This window comes from Equus asinus, chromosome 1, assembly GCF_041296235.1.
Source record: "Equus asinus isolate D_3611 breed Donkey chromosome 1, EquAss-T2T_v2, whole genome shotgun sequence".
Classification (NCBI taxonomy): Eukaryota; Metazoa; Chordata; class Mammalia; order Perissodactyla; family Equidae; genus Equus; species Equus asinus.
In genome coordinates, this window is record NC_091790.1 from 189163037 (window position 1) to 189171230 (window position 8194).

Below are 8194 nucleotides of genomic sequence, written 5' to 3' on the forward strand. Positions count from 1 at the left end.
CTCATCCCATGGTTTAATCTGTTCTGATGAAGAGCTGCTACTCTCTGTTGTTGTCCTTCTACTTATCTCCTCTGCTCTTGGTTTTGTAGCCCCTTTCCTTTTTTTGATTTTTCAGGAATGAGGGTTTTCCTGAGGATTTCCTGAAGAGGAAGTTTTGTGGCAATGAACTCCCTTAATTTTTGTTTATCTGGGAAAGTTTTTATTTCTCCTTCATATTTGAAGGATATTTTCACTGGGTAGAGAATTCTCAGCTGTAGGTTTTTGTCCTTCAGATTTTTGAATATATCATTCCACTCTCTTCTAGCCTGTAATGTTTCTGCTGAGAAATCTGCTGATAGCCTGATGGAGGTTCCTTTGTAGGTTAGTTTCTTTTGCCTGGCTGTCCTTAGTATTTTCTCCTTGTCGTTGACTTTTGCTAGCTTCACTACTATATGCCGTGGGGTTGGTCTTCTTGCATTGATAAAGTTTGGAGATCTATTGGCTTCTGTCACCTGAAGATCCATCTCTCTCACCAGATTTGGGAAGTTCTCAGCCATTATTTCTTTGAATAGGCTTTCTGCCCCTTTCTCTTTCTCTTCTCCCTCTGGTATACCTATAATCCTTACATTGCATCTCCTAATTGTGTCTGATAATTCTCGGAGAGTTTCTTCATTTCTTTTTAGTCTTACTTCTCTCTCCTCCTCTGCCTGCAGCATTTCTATATTGCCATCTTCCAAATTGCTAATTCTTTCCTCCATATTATCGGCCCTACTGTTCAGTGCATCTAGATTTTTCTTAATCTCCTCTATTGTGTTCTTCATTTCCAGTATTTCTGTTTGGTTCTTCTTTATCGTATCAAACTCTTTTGTGACATAGCTCCTGAACTCGTTGAGTTGTCTATCTGAATTCTCTCTTAACTCATTGAGTATTTTAATGATGGCTGTTTTGAAGTCATCGTCATTTAGGTTATATATCTCATTTTCTTTGGGATTGTTTTCTGTGTATTTGTTATTTTCCTTCTGTTCTAGAGATTTAATGTATTTTTTCATATTGCTTGATGTTGTTGATTTGTGCCTCCGCATAGAGTTTAGTTGCTCCTTCCAGTTGTTTCTGCTGCTGTGGTGGGGGAGCAGCTGTTTATACTGCACCAACCAGGAACCCTATCCGCAGTTGCTAACTGGGCCTGGGCCCCTCCTCGTAGTCACAGTGGTCCTTTGGATTCCCTCTTCTGCCATGGGGGCCGTCACGGGGGGGCTTCAGGCTGCTGGTGCCTACTGTTGCAGCCCACCTAGACATGCTCCCTCCTTGGGGTCTGCAACGGTGTTATGGGCTTTTCCAGCGGCCAGGCGTAGGATCACTTATATTTGCCGCTCCATCACTGTCGGCACCCACAAAATCTCACTTGTCCACTATGGGTCACAGCAGAGCTATTGGCATCTTCTACAGTCTGTGGTTAGCTCTCCTAGCTATGCTACTTTTGTCCCGGGGTCTTCCAGCCTTGTGGCTGACGGATGAGTGCTCTCTACTAGTGCTGTGCAGGGGCTTTCCCTGAGGCTGCTGTGAGCCTGTAGGGTTTCCCCTAGGCTATGGAGCTGGGTCACTGGAACTCCACCCAGCCCCAGTCCTGTTCCCCAGGAACTCAGGGAGCCCTTTGCCCTGTCTGGGGGATAGCCAGAGATCCTGATTTCAGTGGTAGCTGGTCAGCTGCTGCCCTGCCTGATATTCTCCTCTCTGGGACCCTCCCGGTGTTGTGGATGCTGCGCGTGGCCCCTCCGCTAATAGCAGACAGAGAGTTTTGTCTGCTGCCCAGGCAGAACTCTGGAGCTTCCCCTCCGGGGCGCGGAGCCAGCCTCTGGAGCTTCACCCAGCCCCAGTCCTCTCTGAGATCTATGGCAATCCCATTCCCCACCATGCAGGCAGTGGCAGCCGGGGGGCCTCCGTACCCTCAGTGATTCTCTCTGGGACCCTCTGGGCGCCGCGAACACTAGGTGGAATCTCCCTGCCAATGGCGGGGAGAGACTCTCCCCACAGGCTCAGGTGTGCAACTCCAGAGTTTCCCTCTGTGTTTAGGAGTAATTGCGGGGGGTTTAGGTAGGGCTCCGGTCACCTGTTTCCACCGTCGCTCCTCTGTTGTGTGTTCGCTCCTGCCCTAGGTGTGTGTTGATCTTCTGGGGGCATCCGTTGGAAGAAAGCCACTTGCAGGTACCAGGCTGTTAGGTCGGGGTTGGAGAGTTTTCACCTGTCTTCACATCCTCCCGGAGGGAAGTCCGTCCGCCTTCCGATGTATAGTCGCATGGGTCTCTCAGACGTCCTGAGATGCCGTCTGGATATCCTTTGTTAAGCGATGAGTGTCCAAATAATTGTAGACTCGAAGGGGGAGAGACAAAGAGGACTACTCACGGCGCCATCTTGGATCCTCCCCCTAAGATATGGTTTTTATGACAAATGGACATGCTATGTTTAAAGACATTCACTATATCTATAAAATCAAACTAATGTGTTCATAGTAAGAATTCAAAAAATATTAAAAAGTATAAAGACAAAGTCAGAAATCACTCATAAAATACAACACCTCTAACACCTAAAGCCAATAACTTTAAATACTTTTTGTGTACATACATATCAGAAATATTATATAAAGCAGTCATATTGCATTTATAGTTTTGTATCACATTTCTTAAAATTAAACATTTTATTCTGAGATAACTGTAGAATTCACATGCAGTTGTAAGAAATAATACAGAGAGACTCCATGTACCTTTTACCAAATTTCCCCCAATGGTAACATCTTACAAAACTATAGTTCAATATCACAACCAGGAAACTGACATTTACAATCCACTGATATTATTTATATTTCCCTGTTTTACTCATACGCGTGTGTGTCTGTGTGCTTAGTTCATTACAATTCTATCACATGTGTGGGCTCATGCACCCACAACCCCAGTCAAGATGCAGAGTAGTGCCATCACCACAAGCCCTTATATAATCATACCATTTTCCTCTCATGTGCCCGCACCTATTGCTGACCCCTGGCAACCACTAATCTGTTCTCCAAAATCTCTGAATTTTGTCTCTTCAAAAATGTTTTATAAATCAAATCATACATTTTGGTATGTATGTAACCTTATGGGATTGGCTTTTTTCACTCAGCATAATTTCCTTGAGGTCCATCTAGGTTGCATGTGCCTCACTAATTCATTTCTCTTCATTGCTGCATAGTATTCCATGGTGTGGATGCACCAGTTTGTTTAACCAGAAGAGACGAGGTAGACTGGCCATGCCCTGAGGCCCAGTATTGCCTGTTTATTTTAGCCTCTACTAAAAAGAGTTGAAGAACATTTGAGCAGTTTCCAGTTTTTGACTATTATGAATAAAACCGCTATGAACATTCGTGTACACGTTTTTGTGTGAAGATAACTTTATATTTCTCTTGGGATAAATGCTCAAGATTACAATTGCTGAGTCACATAGTAACTGTGTGTTTAATTTATAAGAAACTGCCAGAATTTTTTTCTGGAGTGTGAAACATACATTTTTAACATAAGGTGTGACTACTTTGCTAAACAATTAGTCTTTAAAAAAACATGATTTTTAAAGACTACATAATATTGCATAGGATGGATGTAGCACAATTTATTCAAGCTTTTCCCAAATGCTGAAGATTTTGGTTGTTTCACATTTCTTTCCACACAGAAATCATTAATAGTGCCCTGCATGTGGAGTTGGTGTGAAGCACAGGCCAGCTGGAATTGGTTCTTGCAGTGCCCAGGGGTGAGCAGGTTCTGAAAGACTGACTCATGCCAACTGCACTGCACAGGGGCCTCGGGAGACATCAGGCTGTCACTGTTTTCATCATTTGATGAGAAATATAACTGTCAGACAGAGAGTGTTTATGGTAGCACTGGCATAAACGACACCCCTGCCACCTATGTTGGAAGGCTGTCACAGTCAGAAATTCCCTTTTAGTTTACCAGGAGAAAGACACCAGAATGTCACAACTCTTCATGTTGTCAAGTGCCAGGAGAATCAGATGATCCATTGGTGCACTTGGCACCAGGAAAAGGGTGGGATGCCACCAATGGCTCAATTTTGAGTGGTCTAGACCATCCTTCTCATTTTGGGAATGGCCTTGTCATAGGACAGAACACAAGACCTCTGCTGGCCAAGGTGCACAGTGAGCTTTGACGGGCTCTGCCCACAGTCACTTGCTTGATTTCTGTGTTTAAACGCTTTTCTGACTGACGCCATATTTGTTTTGTGAGTTGATGCCCTCAATCAAGTCCTGTGTTGTTGTTAGTGCTGTGGAGTGGATTCCATCTCCCAGCAACCGCATGTACAGCAGAGTGGAGCCCTACCTGGTCTTTTGCACCATCCTCTCCCCTTCCAGCCTATATCAGACAAGGCTCTGCTGCTATTCACGGGGTTTTCATGGACAATTTTTGGGGAGTGTGTGGCCAGGTCCTTCTTCCTAGTCTACCTTAGTCTGGAAGCTCTGCTGAGACCTGTCCACCATGGGTGACCCTGCTGGTATCTGAAATACCTGTGGCAGAGCTTTCAGCATCACAGGGTGACAACCAAGAGATGGGTGATGTGATTCCCTGACAGGAACATGAACCCAGGTTGGGTGGTGAGAGCGCCAAATCTTAACCACTAGACCACCAGGGCTGGTTCAATCCTGTGAGCCAGTAGCTTTTCTCTCTTTTCCACTAACTGCATCTTTGCTTTCTGATCTCTTTTGAGTTGATTCTGCAGTTTAACACTCAGTAGGAAATGCAGGTTCCTCATCCTCAAGTTCTTAGGGGATAGCCTCCATATACTTACAACTTTCACTATCGTAAGTAACTTTCATTACTGCAAATAACTTACACTTTTATAAACAATCTATTCTATATGAATCATGTCATTTTTTATTATTTCTTTAAGGGAAATTTTAGAAGCGAAATCATTAGGTTCAAGAGTATGAACATTTTGGGGGATTTGATTATTTACAAATTTATCCTTAGAAAAGTAGCTTTATGAGACTTCCAATTTCATTGTATTTTTATCAACATTGGGCAATAGATTTTTTTTTTTTTTTTTTACTGAGGAAGATTGTCCCTGAGCTAACTTCTGTGCCAATCTTCCTCTGTTTTGTATGTGGGATGCTACCACAGCATGGCATGGTGAGCAGTGTGTAGGTCTGCACCTGGAATCCCAACCCGTGAGCCCTGGGCCTCTGAAGTGGAGCGTATGAACTTAACCATTATGCAATTGGGCTGGCCCCAACACTAGGCAATAAATTTTTTTTAAATGCAAATTTGATACGTGGAAATGGCATCTATTTTAATTCATATGTCATTATTTTCGGTGAGCTCCACACTAACGTGCAAACAAGTCGCCTCCTACGGCAAGGCTGAGGGTCATCAATAGGGAAAGTGGGAACTGCTAGTGAGCCATGGGGGGCCACTTCCAGGTCACAGAAGTGCCCATACATTTTTATGACACTAGCCACAGTAAGAAAAGATGTCTCTGCTTAAGGCAATGGATGCTCTATACTGAGCAGGTAACTGGAGTTCCAGGCAGCACAGTCGTGTGGACTTTATTCACTCACCCATTAATTCAGCAAACAGCTATTGAACACCTACGCTGAAGGGACTATACCAGGCATGGGGGACACTAGGACCAGCAAGACATACTCTCTGCTCTCGGAGTTTATAGTCAAGGAGGTAAGACAGACAGTTACAAAGCAATGTGGTAAGCTCATATAGGGTGCTATGCCATGGGAACAGAATGAGAAACACCCAGTGCTACCGAAGAAGTAAGGACCAGGGATGACAAGGCTGAGTCTTAAAGAATAGTAAGAATTCAAGTGAACAGCCATGGGCAGAGTCAGGCAAAGGACTGGGTGAAAAGAAATTTCAGAAATTGTAGGGCACACCAAGGGCAGCCCAGAGCATCAAGATTAGAAGTAAAGGCAGGTGGCGAAATTCTAAGGAAACCCCAGGACCTGGGATGGCTGTGGGTGCTCTTGCGCCTCTGCCCTTTTATCGCTGGCTGCCCAGGGTTAGAGAGAGTGACCCCTGCCCCATGCAGAATGCTCCAGCCATTAAAGAAACCCTGCATGGTTTTCTGAGCTCTACTGCTCCTCAGGAGGAGGGGTAATTCATCCTCATTTACTCAAGTGGCCTGTCTCACGAGTTGACTGACTCAGAGATGCTGCTGTGAAGCTCTCAGCAGAGCACTGGTGGACTTGAATCAGAAACGTGAATTTGAGACCTTAACTAAGTCATTCAGTCTCCCTAAACTTCGGTTTCCTGTTTCAAAGACAAAGAAAAAAGGACTTTACAGGGCTGCATGAGGTTCAAATGAAATAAGGTATGTACAAGTGTTCTGCAGCTACAAAACATTATCAGTATTGCTATTAAGCTTAAAATAGTCACTTATACATGGAACCCTGTTGATGGGCAGCTGACCCCGTCTACCCTCTCTTACCATGAAATAAGTGATTCTCAAACATATGTGTCCCTAAGAATCAACTGGAGCTTGCTCCAAATGCACATCCCTAGGCACCATCCCAAGCAATTCTGACTGAGTAGGTCTGGGTTGGTTGCAGGAATTTGTAATTTAACAAAACCCTGAGGTAATTCTGATGCAGTGGTGACACAATTACACTTTGGAGAAACAGGAGCTGAATTCTACAGTCTAATGTAGCAATGTACAATGTACAATGTAGCTCCCTCTGAGGAGCAAGACTGAAGCCCTCATTCACCATTTCGACTCAGAGCCTCTGTAAATGCTTCTCACCTGAACCGGTACAGTTAAGTTTGAGATGTTTGTGGAATATCCAGATGGAAATATTGCCAGGGATTGGGGCGGGAGCTCAGGAGGAAGGTCTGGGCTGCAGGGAAGATTCGGGAGTCCTGAGTGTACAGGTAATAGTTGAAGCCTCCAGGGGGGTGAGGTAGGATGGCGGCCATGCTCCAGGTCCCAGTCTTATTTACTGTCTACACGTCCCTGTTTGTTTTAGCTCCTACCCAGAAGAATGTGTCTGGATGTCCCACAGTCTCCTCTTCCTGAGTTCTGTCGGACCATGAATGGTATTATCATCCATCCAGACGCCCAAGCCAGAAACCTGCCAATCACTGACTACTCCTCTCCTTACTCACCTTAGCTAATCAATCACCAAGTCCAGTTGATTCCACTCCTCGATAATCCTCAGATCTTCCCCCAGTCTAGTCTCATCTCTTGCTTGGAATGTCACAGCCTCCTAACTGACCTCCAGCCTCCTTCCAGCCCTGCTCCCATCCACTCCAGACTCTACTCTGCAGCCAGAGTGTATGTGCTTCAGTTGTCTCACTTCTCCGACCAGCCGGAGCTGGTCCTGAGGGCAGAGACAGTGGTCTTGCTTATGAATATGTCCCTGACACCTAGCACAGTGCCTGGCTTCTAGTAGCTGCTCATGAAGTGTACACTGCCCCTCCACCGTCCCCGTGCTCCTTGTCCTCCCTTCTCTTCCAAGTCTAAGGCTCAAAGGCAAAGAGAGATGACTAGATTGGAAGAAAAGGTAACTTGTGGTTCACCTCATGGGCACCCACATAATTCTTTTTGCATAATGGAACAGCTGTGGCCCTGATAGTACCTTCTTAAATGACCCCAGGCTACCTGTTACTTTCATAGCAGATGCCAGAGCATAAGCAGTAAAGGCTTAATCAGATCAACTAACTGCAGCTAATGAAGGAGCTGGCGAATCCAGTGCCTTCTCCATGACATAAGACAACTCAGTGAAATATCTCCAAAAATCTTTAAAGAGGAGTAAAACGGTATGAAGAGAAGATGGGGGAAGAGGAATGCTTAGGATGGGAAACCGGTCAGAAGCCCACACACAGGAGTAATTCAAGAGTGTATATTCCTTCCAATAGGGCTGCCCTGCTGGGACCCTCACTGAAATTGCCCTCACTCATGCATTCAGTAAGTATTTATTGAGCATCTACTGTAAGCCAGATACTGTTTTAGGCTCTGGGGATATAGAAGCAAACAATTCAGACAAAAATCTCTGCTTTCATGCAGCTTATATTTTAGTGTGGGAAGGGAGACAATAAATTAAATAAGTAAAACATCTAGTTTGTCAGATGGTGATAAGCACTATGGAGAAACAGCTATCAGGGCCAGGGGTTAAGAACACTGGAGGTGAGAGCACTATTTTGTACAGGATGGTCAGAGAGGGCCTTTCTGA